The following is a 10,265-nucleotide window of genomic DNA, read 5'->3' as shown; positions in this document are numbered from 1 at the left end:
GTCCCTTTGAGCTGCATGTCTCTGATCCTAAGAGTTGACAGAGGAAGAAATGTACTTTTAGAAGACCTGCTCATTCCCACACTGGCTGAGGTGCTGTGAATGGACTGCCATATGTCCTGGGAGGGACATTTACCCTGGAGAGTTAGGTGTCGGGGGGGGGGGGGCCTCAAGATGATGCTGGGTGACATTTGTCAGGGTAAGAGGTTGACAGAGAGGCAGTGAGGCGGCCCCCTGGAGACAACACCAGACTTGGAGGCAGGAGGAGCTAAGTTTGAATCTCACCTGAGACGTTTACAAGCTCTGCGGCCCTCAGCCTCTCACGGCCTCTGTCTCTTCATCCATAAAATGGGAATGAGACTAATACCTAACAACCTGACAGGGTTGTCGTGAAGCTCAAATGAGATGATTTCTATAATGTGCTTTGCAAACCTTTAGGTTCTATAGAAATGTTAGTTGTCATTATTAGGATCATTGAATTAGACGGCTCCCTGTGGTCTCTGCCCACTACTAATTGGTGTATCTCTGGTAATAGTTCCTAGAAGTCTGACTGTGTAATCCCTGAGGGCTGGATGTACATTGATGGGGGATGCGGTGTATTCCTTCGCTTGGGGAAAGGGAAGTTGGAGAGAGTGGGAGTAAAAGGGGGAATGCGCCACATGGAATAAGTATTCTAGACACAGCACGTTTCCTCTTTCCAATAATAACTGACACATGCATACAGAGGGTTTGGAAGTTTGCAAAGTGCTTTACAAGCATCTCATTTGGGCCTCATAGTGGTCCTGCGAGGCAGGTGCCCCTGCTGTTGTGATCTTTGAATCCCAGAGAGGGGAAATGAAGTGTCTGTGTCCACACAGCTGACTCCAGTAATACAGTATAACACTACTCCAGACATTACTTCTCCTCCTCCTCCTCCTCTTCCTCCTCATTATGAATAGCTACTCTTTCCATAGTGCTTTAAGTTTGGCCAAGCACGTTATCTCACAACCCTGGGAGGTAGGTACTATTATTGTCCCCATTTTACACATGAGGAAACTGAGGCTTAGACAGGTGAAGGGACTTGCCTGGGGATGTGCAGCTTGCAAATATTTCAGGTCATGGTCCAGCACTTGAGCCCCTGAGCCACCTGCGTGCTGGCAGAGGGAGAATATGGTGGTCAAGACGGTTGAGAGAAGATGTGGTCCTTGGCCTCAGGTCTACTTATGGTTAAATAAGAGAACTCATTCGCCAACCCTCATAGTTATAAGATTTAATACTGAATAGTTAAGAGGGAAAGGTGAAAAGCACAGAGATTACAGGCCCAGGGATGGCCTGGGAATTAGGGGGATGCTTAGAGGACCAGGCTGGGCTATAGAGCAAGCAGTTTCAGCCACACCAGGAAGGCCAGAAAGACTGTGTGTTTTACGGTATATGAATTGAATTCTGCCAGAAGAGCATTCTGGGGCTGCGTGCTCCTTCTAGCATTTCCTTTTCTCTTATTCCTCAGAGAAATCTCTACTTAAGGACCCTGAAGCACATCAGATTGAGTATTGGAGACTAGCTTTGACTGCAGGCTCAGACACCTGCTGTGTGACCCTGGACTAGTCACATGACCTCTCTGAGCCTCAGTTTCCTCATCTGTAAAATGGAGATTATTGTAGCTAAAGTAACTGCCTCATGGGATTGTCTTGAGATTCAAATGAAAAAGTCTATGTAAATTGCTCTCTGAATGTCAGTTGTTATTTTTATTGCTAACTTCTAGAGCAGTTGGTATCTGCATCAGTAGATGGAAGAGGACGCTGATAAAATGACAGATACTTGAAGTTACTGAAGACGCTGAAGTAGAAGGAAAGCGTCAGTGACACTCACCGTCCGCGTGGCCCCTGCTCGGCCTTGTTGGTCGCTACTGAGGTGTGACTAGCCCAGGGTCATACAGCAGGTGTCTGAGGCGTGCCAAGCAGTATCAGCCTTTATATCTACATTGTGGATCCACTTTGGTTTTATTTAGGTGTAGGGTGTAAGAGGCTGGTCAATGCCCGGTTTCTGCCAAACTCTTTTCCAGTTTTCCCAGCAGTTTTTGTCAAAGAGTGAGTTCTCATCCCAGAAGCTGGGGTCTTTGGGTTTATCAAACAGTAGATGACTCTAGTCATTGGCTACTGTGTCTTCTGTACCTAACCTATTCCACTGATCCACCACTCTGTTTCTTAGCCAGTACCAAGTAGTTTTGATGGTGGCTACTTTATAATACAATTTAAGATCTGTTATGGCTAGCCACCTTCCCTAGCATTTCTTTTCATTAATTCCCTTGGTATTCTGGACCTTTTGTTCTTCCAGATGAATTCTGTTATTATTTTTTCTAGCTCTGTAAAATACTTTTTTGGTAATTTGATTGATATGGCACTGAATAAGTAAAGTAGCTTAGGTAGAATTGTCATTTTTATTATATTGGCTCAGCCTACCCATGAGCAACTGATGTTTTTCCAATGATTTAGATCTGACCTTATTTGCTGGCAACACTTTTCAGCGCTTGGATTGGCTGTACCTTTTTCTGCCTTGGGGGTCTCCTGAATACAAAATGGCTGCTCTCCTCAATGATGCCAATGTTTGTTGCACTCTTAACGAGTGAAAAAATGCTCTTGATAGAAAAACCTTTTGGATACTTTGTATGCTTATTTACCTTTTGCACAAACCTCGTGGTCCAGTAAATGTCAAAGAAGACTAGTTTTAGATCATCCACTATTTTGGATCATCCCTTCTATTCCCTTGTGTTAGTATGGAGCATCAGGAGATGACTAGATTTTATAATCGCATCATAGACCTAGAGCTGGAAGAGACCTTACAAGTCTTCTAGGCCAACACTCTTGTTTTACAGATGAGGAAACTGAGGCCCATTGAAGTTCAATAACTTGCCTAAGGTCGGAAAGGTAGTAAGCAGCAAATCTAGGATTTGAATTTGGGTTATGTGGCTCCAAATGTGTGTGTGCCCGTCCATGCACAGTATAGAAGTAGAGTTGTCTTCATTTATGAGTAAGACGATAAAAGAATATTCTGGGTAAACCTGCTCCTTCCGGGACTTCCTTTTCTCTTATTCCTCAAGGCAGTCTCCATGGCATGGCCTCATTTTCTGACCACTCTCAAACTATCTTCACCCCACTGGAAACTTGGGTCCTACCTTTCCCAACTGCCCCCCCCCCGGCCTTATTGGCTCTGATAGGTGAGTGGTTCACTTCATTTTGCCTGGGCTTGGGCCTCCATGATACTTCCTGAAGTCTTCCTGTCATGGCCCTGTGTGGGTACCTTTCTTCCCTCCCATGTCCCAAGCTTTCAAGCACTCTTTTATGTGGGACTAGATTGTATGATGTGTGAAGGCAGGAATTGTCTTACTCATATTCTTATTCTTAGCACATTGCATAGTATCTGATGTGTAGCAAATGCTTAATAAATACTTTGTCTAGCAAGGAGTCCCAAATAATTCATTTTTATTCCAATTCAGTTCCTTCTCTTTAATTCAGTTCAACTGGATCCAGTTTAGTTAGATTCAACAAACATTAAGCACCTACTATGTACATGAACTTTTAAGTGCCAAAAATAAAGTAAAGTAAATTTTTAAATTAAAATTTGTTTTAAATGAACAAATATGGATTTTCTCTCCCTCCCGTCTCTTTCCCTCCCTCCACTATTAGGAAAAATAAAATAAAACACATGTTCTATCTACTGCGCCATCTAGCCACCTCTGGGGGGACAGACAGTGTACATGGAGGCACAGAAAAGTCATGACAGGGGGGTAGCTAGGTGGTGCAGTGGATAGAGCACTGGCCCTGAAGTCAGGAGTACCTGAGTTCAAATCCGGCCTCAGACCAAACACTTGACACTTACTAGCTGTATGACCCAGGGCAAGTCACTTAGCCCCAATTGCCTAAAAAAAAAATAAAATAAAAAAAAAGTCATGACAGATTGGAGAATGGCCTTTAGTCCTGCTTGGCTGGAAAATAGCGTATGTATAAGGTTGGAAAGGTAGGTTGGAGCCAGATTGTGAAGGCCTTTGAAAATCAAGCAAGAGTCAAGAGTATCAGCCTTCACAGCCATCATCCAGGGACACAACTTCTGTGGAGAAGGGGCCAACCATTCCTACCTACTGCCAACCAACTGCCACCCACAGTGCAGGCAGCCCAGCCTAGCTGAAGCAGCAGGGGAAGAAATAGGAGGCAGCATGTGCCAGGTAAGTCAGAGAGTGACCATCACCCTGACAGTTTCCTCTCAGATCCTGAAGGAGACAGCCCAAGACCCTGAACCCAAGAACCTGAACCCACGAACCTTTGGAATAGCAATGCTTCCAGCCCATTGCCTTCAGCCATTATCTTGGCAAGCAGGCCCTGTGAAGACACAGCCTGGTAATGTTTCTGCAGATGCTACAGCCACACCTTCTAAAGACCCAGAAAGAAAGTTCTTGCCACCAAAGTCTTTGGCACTGTCACATGCTTCAGTATCAGAAATCGATACCATTTTGTCAAGAGAAATGGCATTTGAGATGAATATTAACACCGGCTTTGCTGCTGTATCCTAATGACCATGGTAACTTTCCATCTGACTGCAGCTGAGACCTTTCATATGATGTGTTTACCCCATTAGAATGGGAGCTCCTTAGAGATAGAATAAATGGGGGGTAGTATAGGATGAAGGGAAATATACTTAGTTTTTCACAACAGGACTACTATGGAAGTATTTTGCGTGACTACACATGTATAACCTGTATCGAGATGCTTGCCTTTTCAGTGAGGGTGGGTGGGGAGGGAGGAAGGGAGAAAATTTGTAATCCAAAGTTTTAAAAACATATGTTAAAAAGAAAAAAAAAGAATCAAATTGTGAAAAAAAAAGAATGGGAGCTCCTTGAGAACAGGGACCTCTGACTTTTCTATTTTTAACCCCAGTGCTTAGTATAGTGCTTTACGCAAAGTAAGCACTTAATAAATGCTTCATTCATTCATTCATTCATTTATATACCTTTGATTCCATCCCCTCAGGTCTTCTTTGGAAGATTACCCCCATATGTATCTCTTCTATCTAATGTTCTATCTCCTTCTGTCTTCAATTTCTCCCAATCTATCCTTAGTAGGGTTTCTTCCTTGCTGCTAACAAATATGCCTAAGTCTTCTCCATCCTTAATACATTACTAGACCAACCTCTAGTGTGAGGGCTTGCTGAACCCCTTTCAGGGCTGCTCATCCACCTTTGGTGTCCACCTGTCACCCAGCTCTCACCTGTGACTCCAGGAGCCTGTAAAATGTGCAATGGCCATACCCAAGTGAAACCATCTTAGCAGATGGCTAAATCAGGTTCAGGGTAACCAGCAGGTCTCAAACCTGTCAGTGAGTTAGGGGAATGTCTACCTCAAGCATGTGAAGACTTCTGGTAGAATAGGCGGATAGGAACACCATAGAGGTGAATGAAGCAGGCACTGTGGAGTGCTTAGAGCTTGGTCAGACATCAAAGATGCCAAGGTCATCTACTTCATCTCAAGCCATCGCCAGTCTTCTTGACTTTTGGCCTGCCACTGGACTTCAGTGACTGGAAGAGACAGTGAGGATGACGGCTTTGTGCAGCTCTGCCTTACTTAAATCCAGTTCACTCTCGAGTCAAGACATCACCCCATGATGACATTGGTCCTCTTTGAAATGGACAAACAACAACTACACCCTACTGTCCCCTCAGATTATTAAATAGCACCTAGCCTCCCTTTCTCACACGAATACCTAGGAGGGAAATTCTCCCACTATGTGCCTCTGCTTTCTCTCTTCCTACTCACTTTTTAACCCTTTACAGTCTGCCTTTTCACATCATCACTCAACTGAAACTATCACCAGTTCCTAGTGAGCTTTTAGTTGTGGCCTTTTTCTGTGTCCTCATCCTTCTTGACCTCTCTGTAGCATTTACCTCCCTGGTTTTCATGACACTTTTTCCTCTTGGTTCTCCTACTTGCCTGCTTCTCCTTAGTCTCCTTTGCAGGATTATCTTCCTTATTCCATCCCTTTACTGTGAGTGTACCTCAAGGCTCAGTCCTGGGCTGTCTTGTCTCCTCTCTGCTCTTCTTTGCTCTCTCTGAGAGTCCATGGGATTTAATTATTATCTTGATGAAGATAACTCACAGATCTATATATCTAGTCCTGTTCCCTTCCTGAGCCCTGGTCCAGCATCATCAAATGCATATTAGATATTTTATAACGGCTATCTCATTCTTATCTCAGACTCACTATGTCCAGAATGGAATGGACTCTCTTTACCTCTAAACTCACCTTCTCCAAACTACCCTGTGTCTATCTAGGGCACCACCATCCTTCCAGCTTCCTTTGTTGCATCCTCCTTCAGGTCATGCCCACTAACCATGGGTGTCCCTCAAAGGTCTACTCTTGGTTCTCTTCTCTTATTCTTCTATCTCATCAGCTCCCATGGCTTCAATTATTATCATCTCTCAGATGATTGTCAGATCTGTTTATCATTCTAGCCCTTACCTCTTACTTAACCTCTAGTCTTGAAACTGCCTCTTAGACTAGATATCCTGTAAACATCTCAAACTCAACATATCCAAAATAGAACCCATTAACTTCCCTCCCAAAAACTGTCCCCTCTTCCAAGTTCCCTATGACTATCGAGCGCATCCTCCTAGACACCCAGGCTTGTAACCTCATTGTCATTTTCAAATCTTTATACTCATACCACGTGTCCAGTCTGTTGCCGGGTGTTATCCTGCCTTCACAACATCTTTCGTATATGTCTCCTCACACCTCTCCCACCTGGTACAGGTCCTCATCACCTCAAGCCTGGACTACTACATGACCCTTCTTTTGGTCTCCCTGCCTCAAGTCTCTTCTACTCCAAAGTGATCCTATCAAATGTAAGGATGACCATGTCCCTCACCTACTCAGTGAATTCAGTGGCTCCCTGTTACTTCCAGGATCAAATATGAAAGCCCGTTTGCCTTTTAAAGCCCTTTACGATCTGTTCCCCTTCCTACCTTTCTGGCGTTCTTGTCCTTCACCCCCTCCCCGTAGTACTCTTCTATGTGGCAACACCGGCCTTTTGCTGTTCCTTGGGGTTGGAGGCACTCCGTCTCCTGACAGCCTTTTTGCTGCTTGCTCCTCATGGCTGGACTGCTCTCCTTCCTCCCCTCTGCCTCCTGCCTTCCTTCTAGATTCAGCTCAAGCCCCACCTTCTGTGGTAGTGCTTAATTGGTCCCTCGATGTACCTCGCCTTGATTCCTAGTGTCTTCCATTTGTCTTGTAGATATCTTGCATTTACCTAGTTATTTGCATGTTGTCGCCCTCATTACAGTGGGTGCTCCTTGAGGTCAGGGTGTTTTCCCCTTTTTTGTCTCCCCAACACTTAGAGCAGTGCCTGTTTCACAGCCTCAGTACCTTCCTCGACATCCCATCACATATCCAATCAGTTGCCAGACTTCATTGATTCTACCTTCATGACGTCTCTCTTATCCAGCCCCTTATGTGAACATTACTCTTGTCACCTCTTGCCTGGATTATTGCAGTACTCTTCGAAATTGCCCTAAACGGTCTCCCTGCCTTGTTCCTTGCCCCTTTACGATCCATCCTCCACAGAGCTGCCAGAGGGATTTTCTTAAAGTGTGGCTCTCACCATGTCACTCACCTGCTCAATAAACTCTGGTGTCTTCCTATTTCCTCTAAGGTCAAATACAAACTGCTCTGTTTGGCCTTTAAATGACTTCATGTCTTGGCCAAGACATGCAATGCAATGTTTTTTTTAATGCAATGGTTTTTTTTTTCTAGTTGTTCATCACAAGTGATACTCCATCCCCCACCTCCATGCCTTTGCGAAGGCTTAGAATGCACTCCCTCCTCACCTCAGTCTCTTAGAGTTCTTTGTTGTTGTTGTTCAGTCATTTTCAATTGTGTCTGACTCCCCATGACCCCATTTGGAGTTTTCTTAGCAGAGATACCGAAGTGGTTTGCCATTTCCTTCTCCAGCTCATTTTACAGATGAGGAAAATGAGGCAAACAGGGTGAAGTGACTTGCCCAGGGTCACACAGCTAGTCAGTGTCTGAGACCAAATTTGAACTGAGGAAGAGGAGTCTTCCTGACTCCAGGCCCAGTGCTCTATCCACTGCAGCAACACCTAGCTGCCCCTTAGAATCTTTAGTTTTCTTCAAAGCTCAGCTCAAGTGAGACCTTTCCTGACTTATCCTCTACCCAGGTACTAGCACTTCCCACCAAAAAGATTACCTTTTTGTTTATTTTGAGTGGTAGCCTGGCACAGTGGGTAGAGAGTGGACCTTGGAACTAAGAAGCCCTGGATTCAAGTTCTGCCCCTGAAACTTCCTGGCTTTGTGAACCTGGACAAGTCACTTACCCTCTCAGTGTTCTAGGCAATCAGGTGGTTTCCTATGCTAATGTGATTTCTCAAGTCATGTCTCTATCCCTCTCCTTTTTATTTTGTATTAGCTTTATCATGCATATATTTTTATTTTTCCCAGTGGAATATGAGCTCCTTGAGGGCAGGGATTAAATTCTATCTTTTTTTTAAAAATATACATATATGCATATGTATGTGTATGTGTATTTTTTTTATCCCAGTGCCTAGCATAGTGCATGACACATAGTAGGTGCCTGTTGCTTGATTGATTGACACCATGACCTGTTCCCTGGGAAATATTTTTTAATGGCATCTTTGTTGAGGAAAGAAGGAACCATCTGAGAAGTTCCATCAGCCCAGTGATAAATCTCAAAAGGCATTTCTTAGAATTCTCTGAATAACAGTATCTATGAAGTTGTATCAGCTGAAAATACATTTCCTAGAGCTAAATGCAGCCTTCTTATTCTTCATCAGGGAATTCTTTGCAGCTCTGCGGAGGAGAATTATAAGAGAAGATAATACAGTGTTTTTGGTGGCCACTGTCCTACTGCCCTACTCTTTCCTAGTGAATGGTTCACATGGAAGTCTATGGAAGGTACCAAGGTAAGAAGTGCCATGAGAAAGCTGTGTCGACTCATTATGGTGTCAAACCTCGGAATGTTTCTCCCTGTGGCAGACTGCCATGTTGCCATGGTGGAGGGGGGCAGAGCAGTGGGGAGAGGTGGATTTCAGCTCCCCATTACACTGTATAGAGTAGCTTGATAATTCATATATGTGATCCTAGATGAAAATGCAAAATTAGTGATTATGGTTAATGCAACCACTTTTCTTTTTATCTTTTTTTTTTTCATTTTGACCTTGACAGACATCAACAATCATGAGCATTTCCACAAACTAAGAAGAACCGAAAAAGATATTGTATATGAGACCATGAATCTGTATTACACACAGCTTTTTAAAAGAGCATATTAATGCTTTCTACCTCCAGAGACAGAGGTGCTGGACTCTTGGTACAGATTGAAGCATATTTTGTTTTGGACATGGCTAATATGGGAATTTGTATTGCTTGAGTTGACGTAATTGTAACAGGTTTTGTTTTTCTTGCTTTCTCACTGGCTTGGGGAGGGGTAGGTAGAAAGGAGAGAATTTGGAACTGAAAATAAAATAAAATTGAATTTTAAAAAGTATATGTTAATTCTAACTTTGTATTTCCAGCCTTGCTCATCCGGATTCCTTTATGAACTTCCTCTTACCCTCCTCTATGTATTTTTGAATGTTTCATTGATGCCTTTTTTCTTTCATTCCTTTTGGAAGACGTTACTATCGCTACTCCTACTCTCATACATAGCTTCCTCCCCACCCCCCAAAAATGAAAACCCTCTCTCTTAACTAATAAGCATAGACAAATTGATGTTATTTCAAACATCCTAGCTTCCCAGTTCCTCAGTCTACTCATTTCCTATGATCTACACGCAGAGATGGTCATACTTTTGATCTTGCCGTGACGTACAGGTGTTCCACTTCTGCGTTATGAACTCCGGTATCCCTTTATTGGATCATAGTATTTTATCATTCTATCTTTCCCTATGTCTATACCCCTTAATCATGTTCTTCATCTTCATTGGGATCTCCATTCCCTCCACCCTTCAGTTTTTTCTCAGGCCATTACCCCTGCACTTGCTACTCTCTCTTCCCTTTGCTGTCTTGATGCCTTCATGAACTGATCCAATTCAACCTGTATTGTGCTCTATTGTTGAATCTCTTATTCCTTTGTCCTGTTGCCAGTCATGCCTTGTTAAATCTCAACCCTGGATTGTTCCCCCCATCCACCTCCTTTGTTTCTTTGATGTGCTGCTGGATAGAACTGGAGAAAATTATGAAACCATGTAGGTTCAATCCATGACAAGTT

The sequence above is a fragment of the Vombatus ursinus genome, unplaced genomic scaffold, assembly GCF_900497805.2.
Source record: "Vombatus ursinus unplaced genomic scaffold, bare-nosed wombat genome assembly UNPS02004691.1, whole genome shotgun sequence".
Taxonomy (NCBI): domain Eukaryota; kingdom Metazoa; phylum Chordata; class Mammalia; order Diprotodontia; family Vombatidae; genus Vombatus; species Vombatus ursinus.
This window is presented reverse-complemented; position numbering follows the sequence as displayed.